General features: G+C 31.1%; 1 protein-coding gene across 1 annotated transcript in view; it reads right to left on the reverse strand.

The window, feature by feature from the left end:
* Positions 1–7,720, reverse strand: part of LOC129917834 (protein unzipped) — an 89,975-nt gene extending 82,255 nt beyond the window's left edge. The window contains exon 1 of the mRNA XM_055998007.1: positions 6,552–7,720. The gene's annotated coding sequence lies outside the window, so the exon portion shown is untranslated. The remainder of the gene's footprint in view (positions 1–6,551) is intronic.
* Positions 7,721–11,274: the final 3,554 nt, after the last annotated feature.

Genomic DNA, 11,274 nt, shown 5'->3' on the forward strand with positions numbered 1-11,274 from the left:
TTAAAAAATATGGTTCGAGAAATTATGGCTCAATTTTAATTTTTTTTTCTACCACCAGATATCTCAATAAATAAAACAAAACAAAAACATGACATTTTCATCCAAAATCGCAAACTTGCTTGCTTAACTTCTACTATTTCCAGAAGTTGAGAAAACTGAAATGTGATCAACTCTCGAGTTGAAAATTGAAAGTAAATATCGTCAACTTTGAATGAACAAAAGCAAATTAAGAATTTGAAGATAAAAATTCTTCAATTTATGTTCAGCTAGGTACGGTACTATTTTTGAACTATAAGTTTTGGCTAACGAAAAAATAGAGTGCTATCTATATCCTGTATAAAGTTGGAAAATGAGCAAACGAAAAACAGTTTTGCAAACAAAACTAAGCAAGGAGGGGCCAACATCACATTGCTAAGAATCAAATGTTTGAATTCTAATTCACAGTAAAAAGAAGACTGGAGAAAAAAGTCTTGAAATTCCGCTATGTCAGTACGGAATCCTCATCTCTAAAAATTATGCCCCGAAATCGACTTAGGCTGATTGATTTATTGCTTACCAGCAATAGTAACAATCTATCCTACTGGTAACAATCCCTCTATAGGCTTCAATAGCTGCAAGCTCGAGCAGTCTAGGTAATCCTCTGATGCTCGAGCTTGCAGCTATTGAAGCCTATAGAGGGATTGTTACCAGTAGGATAGATTGTTACTCCAAATTAAAACTATAACGGTTCCATGGCTTTCTATTATCTATTTGTTAGGAGAATTTCCAGTAAAAATATCTGCATTTCTTCTTTCAGAGTCTGGTGAGAAAATTAGATCTGAGTACATGAAAATCTTCTGTAATAGAAATATCACTTCGAAAATGGAGTCAAAGCTCAGTCACTTTTGTTGAAAAATGGTCTGAAATAGTATTTTTTTCGGAAACAAATTTTGTGTGTAATGTATTTGCTTTAAGGAATATAATTAAAAACGGGGGTAAACCTTTAAAAAATGATTTAAATTTTTCGGAAACATTTCAAAAAAATGTTCGATGATCCAGTTTTTATCCAAAAAAAAAAATAAAAAACAAAATTTGAAAGGAGCGCCTTGTTAAAATTTCTTTTAAAAGCAAATGCGTGTACTATGTATTGTTAGAAGCATAAACACACAATCCCTTAAAAAGAATTTCCGACCACAGAACTTGAATTAAAGAGATTTGATTCTATATAGTTAAAAAAAAATTGACGCTAATATTTTAAATAAATATCTTTATTAGTTTGCTTTGCACAGTACTGTAGATTATTTGTTTTGGATGACAGATATATTGATATGATCATTGATCAATGTTGATATTAAACCCTCGTTTACTCTTAAGCCCAAAATTATTTCCTTTCATCCAACGATCTCCACTTCCCGATCCATATCCCAAGACCAAAATTTGACTATCTCATTAAAACCTTTTGTCACAATTTGAAATGAATACTTTCTTACTCAAAATTCAGAAGATAAATAATAGTGTGCTATACAAATTTCAACTCAAACACTCTGAATCTTCTATACCTTTGCTTATTTGTATTTTTTTTTTTTTTGTTCAGAGTTTTTGCTAAATTTCATGTTCTATTCTACCAGTCTACCTACGACCCCGTTTTTCACTCCCCTCTTGAACCACCTTTATTTTTCAACTATCATCTGCCAAACATCTACATCTGCTTGTATTATATACAATTTTTTTTTTTTTCTTTTTTGTATTTTGGTACAAAATTATGTTTATACTCTTTGGATGGATGTTGAATGTTGAATCTTATTGAATGACGAAGAATGGTTCTCTCTTCATCGTCATTTTGTCGGTCGGTCGGTCGCTTGCTCAGTTTGGTAAAAGGTAATTCAACCTCAACCTTCTTATATTCATTCTACTATGATTCTATCATTTTTATCTGAGAGGCAGAGTTTGAGTTCATTGCGATGTATTCAGTCTTTTTTAGTTCAGAGTTTGTTAGTATGATGATGAAGTAGGTAGATAGTTTTGTTGCCAGAGCTTGGGTGGATTGGCATTGAATCTGAAGTTCAAAGACTTAGTTCAGCCTTTACGAAAAAAAAAATAGTGATCTAACCAGAAAGAAAGAAAAAAAGATTTAATGTATCTTAAGTTAATTTGCATGGATTTGTGTGACGAGAATACAAAACTGACAAAAAACTATAAACGAAGCAAAGCAAATGATTTTGTATCGATTGAAAGTGGTCAGCCAGCTTGTGTTTGTTAGTCCGACTTTTTCCCGGATTTTTAGATTAAGAGTTTTTTTTTGATTTTTTTTATCATGTCATGAGTCTTGTCCTATGAATTTCTATTGGAAGCCAGAACCAGATCCAACGAATAGTAGATTTATATTTTTATTTTTTTGTTATGTTCGCCTTGAATTAATGAAACTGATTAATTAATGTCAAATTATATAGAGAACCTGCTCACGAGGAGTGGTTTGGTTGTTGTTGCGGATAACATTATTTAATCAGTAATTCGCTTGATTAGCTGATTTAGAGAAAATGTAACTTGTTTCCAGCAGCCGTACAAACGTAATGTGTAGATAGTTTATCATGCTTTTGAGAGGTTCTAAATCAATGTTTCAGCTTTCAAGACGTTAAGGAAGCAAAGTCTGTACTCTTGGGTAGGTATTTGTATCAAACATGGATTAAGTGTCTTAACTTAAGTCAAGCAGAAAAATTGATTTTGTTTAACAGCTTTAGTTTTGCTTTTGTTTTTTAAGCTGGTTTAACAGATTACGATAGTGGTAAGAAGAATACATAAGGAGTGTTTTCTGACAGGTGTCAAACAACCATTAACCAACCCTATTGAACATTTTAAGTATTATTAGCAAATAATAAGAGTTGTGCCTTAAGCAACGTAATTAAGACTTTATTACAAGATTATGAATTTCACGTATGTAGGTACAAGACCATTCTTTTATTTCCAAAAAGGTGTTTAAGTTGTATTAAAATTTTAATTTTAGATATCGCACTTACTGACTAGACTAGACTATTCTTTTAAACGGGCTTCCGATCCATTAAGTTTAACTTTAGTACCTATCGAGAAAAATTACATATTTTAAGATGATTGAATTTTAATTGATTACACTGTCCAAGTTTTTTTCAATAAAATTTTTGAGACAAGTGCGCTGTTGACTGTTCCCCCCTATTTCGGACCTGAGAAATCGATTGGCATCATTAGTTTTTCGATTTATCGGTACGACTTTAAACAAAATTTTTTCGGAAGTTTTTTTCAATAATTTTGAGCATTTTGTCGGGTTTAAAGTCATTTTCTTGTTTACATATATTGCTATTTATTCGGCTCAAACGTTATTTACTACCAGCATAAAGACAAACAAACAATTTTATGCAATTTATTTAACAATTTAGCAAGTTTTTGTTGAAAAAATTTGGATTTTTTTGCATTGTTATGGTTTTATTATGTTTGAGTGGAGTAACTACAGCAAATTAAAGATCCAATTTTGATAATATCTGTTCTTAAACATCGGTTATGAAAAATACTTTAAAATCTATGTGTTAAAAATTGCCGGTGTTGCCGTTTTGTTTTTTAAACTAAAAATAAATTTTTTTTTAAAGCTTTTTTTTTTAATTTCATAAAAAAACAGGATTATTTAGATTATTTACAGAAACAAATTATATTGGAGAGAAGGATAAGACTAAATCGTTTAGACGGTAGAAGCAATTTTCTCACAAATCGGCTTTAAATGTAAAAAAAATTGTATTAAAACACAACGGCAACACGTTCGTCACTAAGATATACATTTTCACAAAGCCAGTAGTTTATACTGGTAGATAATAACTTTTGAGCAGAAAAATTGCAATATATACAAGAAAAATGACTTTAAACCGGGCAAAATGCCTAAAATTATTGAAAAAACTTCCGAAAAAAATTTTGTTCGAAGTCATACCGATAAATCGAAAAACTAATGATGCCAATCGATTTCTCAGGTCCGAAACAGGGGGGAACAGTCAACAGCGCACTTGTCAAAGATTTCGACTTGGACAGTGTTATTATTATTGTACCTATGTGCTGAAATAAGCTGTTGATTAAAATTTCACTATATTTTTAGAAATTTAAGAGGTGCCATTTGTATTTCTGCACATTTTTGATGTACTATTGTGTTTTAATGAAGTTCGGGCGGCACCCCTTTAAGTTATAGAACTCAAGTGAAATTCTATCTGTCTGTTCTATCTGCAATTTGTTTAAAACTTGGTTTGTGATCACGCAGACAAATAAAGTCTAACTGAGAACTTTTTCGGTGGGTTAGAAAAAAAACGTGTTAAAAATATCGTAGTCTTGGTTAAAATATAAGTAGCTCTCGTTGCTAAGATCAACATAGTAGCCTTTAAAATTAAATTATTTAAAAATAGAAGGTTATTTTAACCGATAAACGTTGTTTATATTTATCGAGGAACTCGGTTAAAATTTGAGATTTTTGTCGAGTCGACTCATGAATTTTAACCGGGTAGGTTTGCAGGTGCTATATTAGCAAATTCCTTCTTTTAATTTTACACGACTTTTACTTTTTTTTTTTTAACCGGTCATTTTTCTGCGTGAGGGTTTAATTTTTCCTATAGGCAAAATTAATTTTTTTAAAACAGCTGTAAAAAAATCTAAAAAATTAGACACACCTCACCTATCTAATTTTTTTAATTTCTCATTTTTTCGCAAAAAATGTATTTATTTTATCGAACATTTTTGTACAAAAGCGTTTGTGTACACTGAGGGAAAAGAAACGCAACATAATGTAGTCAACGTTGATTTAATGTTGAAACAACTAACATAAAAGATTATTTAAATTTAAATTGAAACAGCGTTAGAAAATTTTAAATGTTTGTCAGACTTTAGCTTTTTTATATTTTTTTCAAAATTGAAACAACTTTGATTTGAGGATGTTTTATAACTACAAATCACTCTAAACTAAGAATGTTTTACTTTGATTTAAAAAATGATCGCCTTCAATGCAAATCATTCCAAAAATATGAATGAATGAATTTTCCTTCAGTGTAGCTGTAGCTGTAGTTTTTTTTTTTTGAAAAATCAATATTTTGATAACAGGTCGATGAATTTTTAATGAACTTTGTTTTTAAGTGTTGATTAAAAATTTCTTGAAAATTTAGGTCCAATACTCAAACTGAAGTTATGGAAAGCGATTTTCCAGACTTTCTTTGAAAAAAAAAAAAAAATATAAGAACTTGCTCTAAAATAAGTTTGAAACATACGAAAATTTTGGGTGGACAAAACATGACTAGACTAGTTTGGTTCAAAAATTTTGAGGACTCATTTACGGGTTCACGAAGTTTCGTCAAAGTTGTTTTCTACATCACAGTTTGAGAATCTTCCAAAATATTTGAAATGATGATGCCTGATTGAATTGCCTAACATTTAAAGATATCACATTAAAAAAAATGTTTTTCAAAAAAAAAAAATAGGGGAGGAAGGGAAAATGTGGACAGGGGGAGATGTGGACATCGACGTTTCTAGTCCACTGGTTAAATATTTTGATATGGCAATGCAATGTCAAAATGTGCAACCAGTGGAATAGAAACGTCGATGTTCACATCTCCCTCTGTCCACATTCGCCCCTTACTCCCCTAAGCTTAAACAAAAAGTAATGCAAAAAACTAATAGTGAAAATTGGAAGAAATTCGACGAATATTAAAAAAAAATTTTTAATGCATTGATTGATTTTATTTGCAACAAAAATGTTTTAATGCAGAAAATGTGTAATTTGCATTGAAGTTTTTTTATTTGCAACAAAAAAATGCTTAAAAAACGAGATCTACTATTTAGTTCTCATCAAATAAGCAATGCGCTTCCATTTTGACGATATCTTTTTGAGGATTATTAAATTACAGAAAAATATTTTCAATCGTCAAAACGATATCGTCCAATAAAGAAGTGATTATCGTTTTGAAGTGAAGTAAGATTATCGTCAAAACGATATTGTCTGGGTATAATCGAAAAACGGAAAGACCCCCACCCACAGTATTAGTATTATTTCTTTCGTCAGGATAAAACCTTGAAATAAATAAATGCACAACGATATCTAAATGCCTTCTAATAAATAATTATTCTTTTAATAAAACGAACTAAAAAAAAATTGGGTAGGTACGAGTATTGCAATTTTGTAAATCGAAAACAAAAAAGGTTAAAGTTCATAAAAATCTTTCCAAGACAGAGTCCTTGATATTTTATTCGTCCTGGATATTATTCACCCTCTATCCAAAGAAAATAAGATAAGTTCATCGTGTTTCAACTTGCAAATATCATTGCACATAGTAAAGTTCAATGGTCCAGCTAAACCTTGCAAAAAAAAAACAAAACACCTTTACCAAAGAACAGCACCCTATTTCGTCAGGTAGAAAAAAAAGGGAACTCAACTCAAACAAAAACTCGTGAATAAATAGAAAAGAATCTAATACGAACGAATAAAAACCAGATAAACCACTTTTTTTTTGCATTCTCTTCATTCCTTTATCCAATCAAAAATTGTATAAAAGCAAAACAACAAAAAAAAAGGATTCACTTACCTCTTTAAAAATATATTTGACTTCGTCTACGTTGTTTTTTTTTTTTTTATATATTTTTTGTATTCCTTGTTGGTCAATAAAAATACGGAAAAAACAACGTCAAAAAGGATACAAAAGTGTATACACGAGAACACAGATTTTATTTGGTTGTTGTTTTAAAAGCACATAGAACAATAGAATGACCTTACAGAGTAGTCGACAGTAATTGTAGAGAAGAGAACACTTTGCGTTTTGGTCGGGTCGAGTCGAACACTAAAGCCTAATCAATTATTTAAACCAAAGGTGACACACACTATAATAAAAACACACTATAGGTAAATTAACTGACGTCATTCAGTCAGTAAAGGATAACAAGGTTTTCTATTCGTTTTTTTTTTTTCTTCTTCTCTCGTTATTCTATTTTTATTTCTTTTCTTTGTTTTGCATACAAAAAAGCTGCAGGATCACATAAATTTGCAATAAAATTTACAGTTTCCAAAATACACCTATACTCAATTAAATTGCACACACAACGAAACGGTATAGAAAAATAAATTATTTATATATTTTCGACGGATCACAAAAAGGTATAAGGATATTGTCACTGACAGAGCGTCACTCGACGAAGGAAGAAGAACTTCACAGGATTCTTCCTAATTTCATTTATTTTATTTTGTTGTTGTATTTTTTTTTGCTCCTGGCAAAATGCTATAAAATGATTATTGCGGAATTTTCGTCTCGCTCTCCTTTTGTCGTCCTTATTCTTATTTTGTTGTTGTTGTATTCACGAAGGACGAATCCCAAACGCAATTATATAATTCACAAGGATATACACTTCAACATACATAAAAAAAAATGCTCCTTTGCTTCCTAAATATATGTGAGACTCTCTCTCTCAATATTTAGTAAAATATCCTTTCTATGACGCGTGCTATTTCTACTGTCCGTCTCCGTGTCCTGTCTGTTCCTACTTATCTACTACACGGCCAAGAGAGAGACGAAAAGGAAATCATGTAAATTTGTAAACAAAGTGCGTTTTTATATTTTGTTGCGTATGAGCGAATAATGAGAGAATATGCAATAATAATAATAATATGAAAAAATATCACACGAGACAAAAATAACGGCGCACCGTGATATTGAGAGAACACACAATAAAACACGATGAAGGAGAATTTACAACTAAAGATACAGTTCACGCATGTAACTGTAATAACCGTTCGAAGAAGAAAAGGCGATGGCAAATGAATGAAAATGAATTTTGTATGAATGACAGACAGAAAAGCAAACGGATGAACAAAAATGAATTGTTTTGTGATTTTTGTTTGTTTCAATTCACTTTGTGGTATGAAATTGAAACCAGTTTGAATTGAAACAGAACAGATGAATTTTGAGTTCATTTTTATTGTAGAATGGAGAGTTTGGATGAATTTTAAAATAGCAATGCCAGATTAAAATTGTTGCTACATAAAACTAGAAACAATATGAGAATTTGTATTTTATTTTTAAAGATTTTTTAGTTCGGGATAATTTTGGGATAGTTACTCAAAACTAAAATTCAAGTTAATATAACTTTGTTTTTATAAGGAAGGTGATTTTATTGACACAGAAGTGATACAAATATTTACCCAAAAAATGTACGATAGAGTCGCTCTTATTTTGAAACATTCCTAAGAATAATTTTATTTAAATTTTTTTATTCATTTTACAAGAAATGTAAAAATATATCGATGAATAATGGCAGTCACCACGAAAAAGTGACGCCATTTTCTCCTGTTCCACTTGAAATTTTTAGCATTGCGGCAAAAATTTCAATTAAAAATTTAAAATAAACTATTAGAGATACGAAAATCCTCTATAGCTTATTTGAAAGATATTAACCTAAAGATGAATAGTCATAAAGAATCTTTAAAAATTCCGTCATTTAATAGGGTAAATAGGAGTAAAACAAAATTGAAAAAAGTAGGTATTTTCTAAACGCGACCACGAAAAAGTGACGCCATTTTCTCCTGTTCCACTTGAAATTTTTAGCATTGCGGCAAAAATTTCAATTAAAAATTTAAAATAAACTATTAGAGATACGAAAATCCTCTAAAGCTTATTTGAAAGATATTAACCTAAAGATGAATAGGCATGAAGAATCTTTAAAAATTCCGTCATTTAATAGGGTAAATAGGAGTAAAACAAAATTGAAAAAAGTAGGTATTTTCTAAACGCGACGTTGTAGAAAGTTGAATTCTTTTTTAATCGATTGATAAATTTATTGTAAAGCTGACAAAAATTCTGAAAAATTTCAAAACCAAGTTATAAATGATTTTTTTAAACTAAAACATGAGGTAGAACTTTGACAAAGTAGTGATCATAAGTAGGGGTAATTTTTTTTGACAATTTAAAAAACGCCATTCAAAAGATAATAAAAAAAAATTGTAGGGGTCTATTACGATTTTTTCTTTGAGTCTCTGCGTTTCGAAAAACTTTACTTTTTTGGGGTATTTTTGGGTGAGTTTTTGAATTTTTTATAGCGTTTAAAAAATCTCCCGTTATTCCGGGAAAAACAAGTTTTTTTGTCCCAAGTTTTTTTTACCGTTTTTAACCGTTTTTTATTTTTATCTTGTTTTCTTCAACAGGTAAATAAATGAAAGGACAATGGTAATTTATGTATGTGAGCTGGCCCTGAGACCAATAACGATGAGTCATATGTCATTGAAAAGGTATTTTTGCGTACATCAATTGTTTGTATGGCAACAAACTTCAATTCTCTGTGTGAAAAAAGTTATAGACATAAATGTAGAGTAGGGTAAGAGTAGGCAATATTCGGAGAAACGGCCGTAGAGTTACTACTAAGCTCACGAGGTTAGGGGTTCAAATTGGTGTGAAAAGAAAGATAGATTGATAGAGAAAATGAAAAAGTAGGGTTACCGCTTTTAAAATTGGAACTTCTAGGTGGCAACCCTATTTTAAAAGAAAAGATGACATATAACATATCTTTGCAGCATGATCAAATAAGAAAATTTTTTAAATGTCACACATAAGCCTAAATAGTGAAAAAAAAATTTTTTAGGCATCATAAAAATATGATTAAAGCGTCATTCATATGAAAGGTGAAACAATAAGCTTTTTTAAATACCTTTTTAAGTTTTAAATACCTTTTAATTTGTACATAGGGGAATCGGGAGCAAGACCACCTATAAAGGCAGACCATTTTTGAAAAAAAAAAAATTGGCAAGACTTAAAATTTAAAATAAGTGGCTTCATTATGAGTATGCGCAAATTTTGTGATTTGTCATCAAACCGTTTTCGTTCATGTGTAAAAGTTATTTGTATTTTAAATATTAAAATATTTATGAAAGAACGTGGGTATTCAAAAGTAGTTTTTGCAAAAGAAGGAGTCGTAAAAATACAATCTCAAAAAATGTTCTAGAACATCAGGTACGATCTAAATGAGGGCAATACCCTCCACGGATGGAATTGGAGGCTAAAAATAAGAAACAAAATTTGCTATGCTTCTCAAATGAAATAATTGAAAGCTGAAAGCTGTTTTTAGAACTATAGGACAAAACTAGCGGAAACAATTAAATTTTAAATTAAATTTTCTTGTTTTTTTTAAGTTCCACACCAAAATTTCGTCGCTTGGATATCGAATTTCGAAAGAAAAGGGATCTTTTTATACATATTTAACCATCAATTTCTCAGCAACCGCTGGCTGGATTGCAAAAGAAAATAAAGGAGTGTTGTAAAAACCTCAACTCAAATGAGATTTCTTACCCCAGTAGAAGAACTGAATACATAATTCAATTAAAATTAAATTACCTTATCAAAACGATAATACCTATTGCTCCTTCTTCTTTCTTCAAAATTACAAGAAAAAGTAAACAACATATATCCACTAAAAATTCATATACCAAGGATTTACCCCAACCGACGTGTTGTTTTTTTGTTTATCCTCTCCCAGCACTCTCTCTAAACATCATTACCCCCGGATGTAGAAGAAGAAACTCTAAAAACTTTTTCCTTGGTTGAATTTCTAACGGAGTACGGCGAGTACAGTGCAACAGCAATATCAAAACACACTCCAACTTCTTTTGTTACAATTACACTCCAATTTGAATAACCTACACTGTTTACCTAACATTAGGCACACTCGTGCATAATATTTCCATATTAGAGTTTAGAAAACGCGTCGATTGTATCAACACTCCATACATCCACATACGATACAGAACTGCAACGAACGGCGGCGTTCGTTGAGCTACCCAAGAGCTCTTCACTACACGACCTCCCGGAAATTGCTTAAACAGTTACTTTACCACCCACCGACCGACTCCCACTCCCTCTGCCAAACCAACCAACACCCAAGGACACAGTTTTGGTCTCAGCCGTTACCGAGGCAATTCAAAAAAAGGGATGGCTGAGCTTGAGCTCTTCTGCCACCCTCACTTTCCATCCCGGAACTACCGCCCACCATGTAACTATGTTGGCTAAGTGCAATGCAGGTCGCGGTTGAAGCACTGCGCCTCGGCCTACCGTTACCGCGCCAAAGGAATATTTTATAATGTAAATGAACATGCGGCCATTTTTTTAATGTCGACCTTGGCGTGTGTTGCTTATTATTTGAATTCTCAGGATACAACAATTGCTTACTCTTGTTGTTTTTGTTGTGTCCTTCCGTTTTTTTTTTTTTGTGTTAGAATGGTCTCGCCTTGGTTGTACTTGTTTCGATGGTACTTTTGACGCTGAAATTATT

Source organism: Episyrphus balteatus, chromosome 4 (genome assembly GCF_945859705.1).
Source record: "Episyrphus balteatus chromosome 4, idEpiBalt1.1, whole genome shotgun sequence".
NCBI lineage: Eukaryota > Metazoa > Arthropoda > Insecta > Diptera > Syrphidae > Episyrphus > Episyrphus balteatus.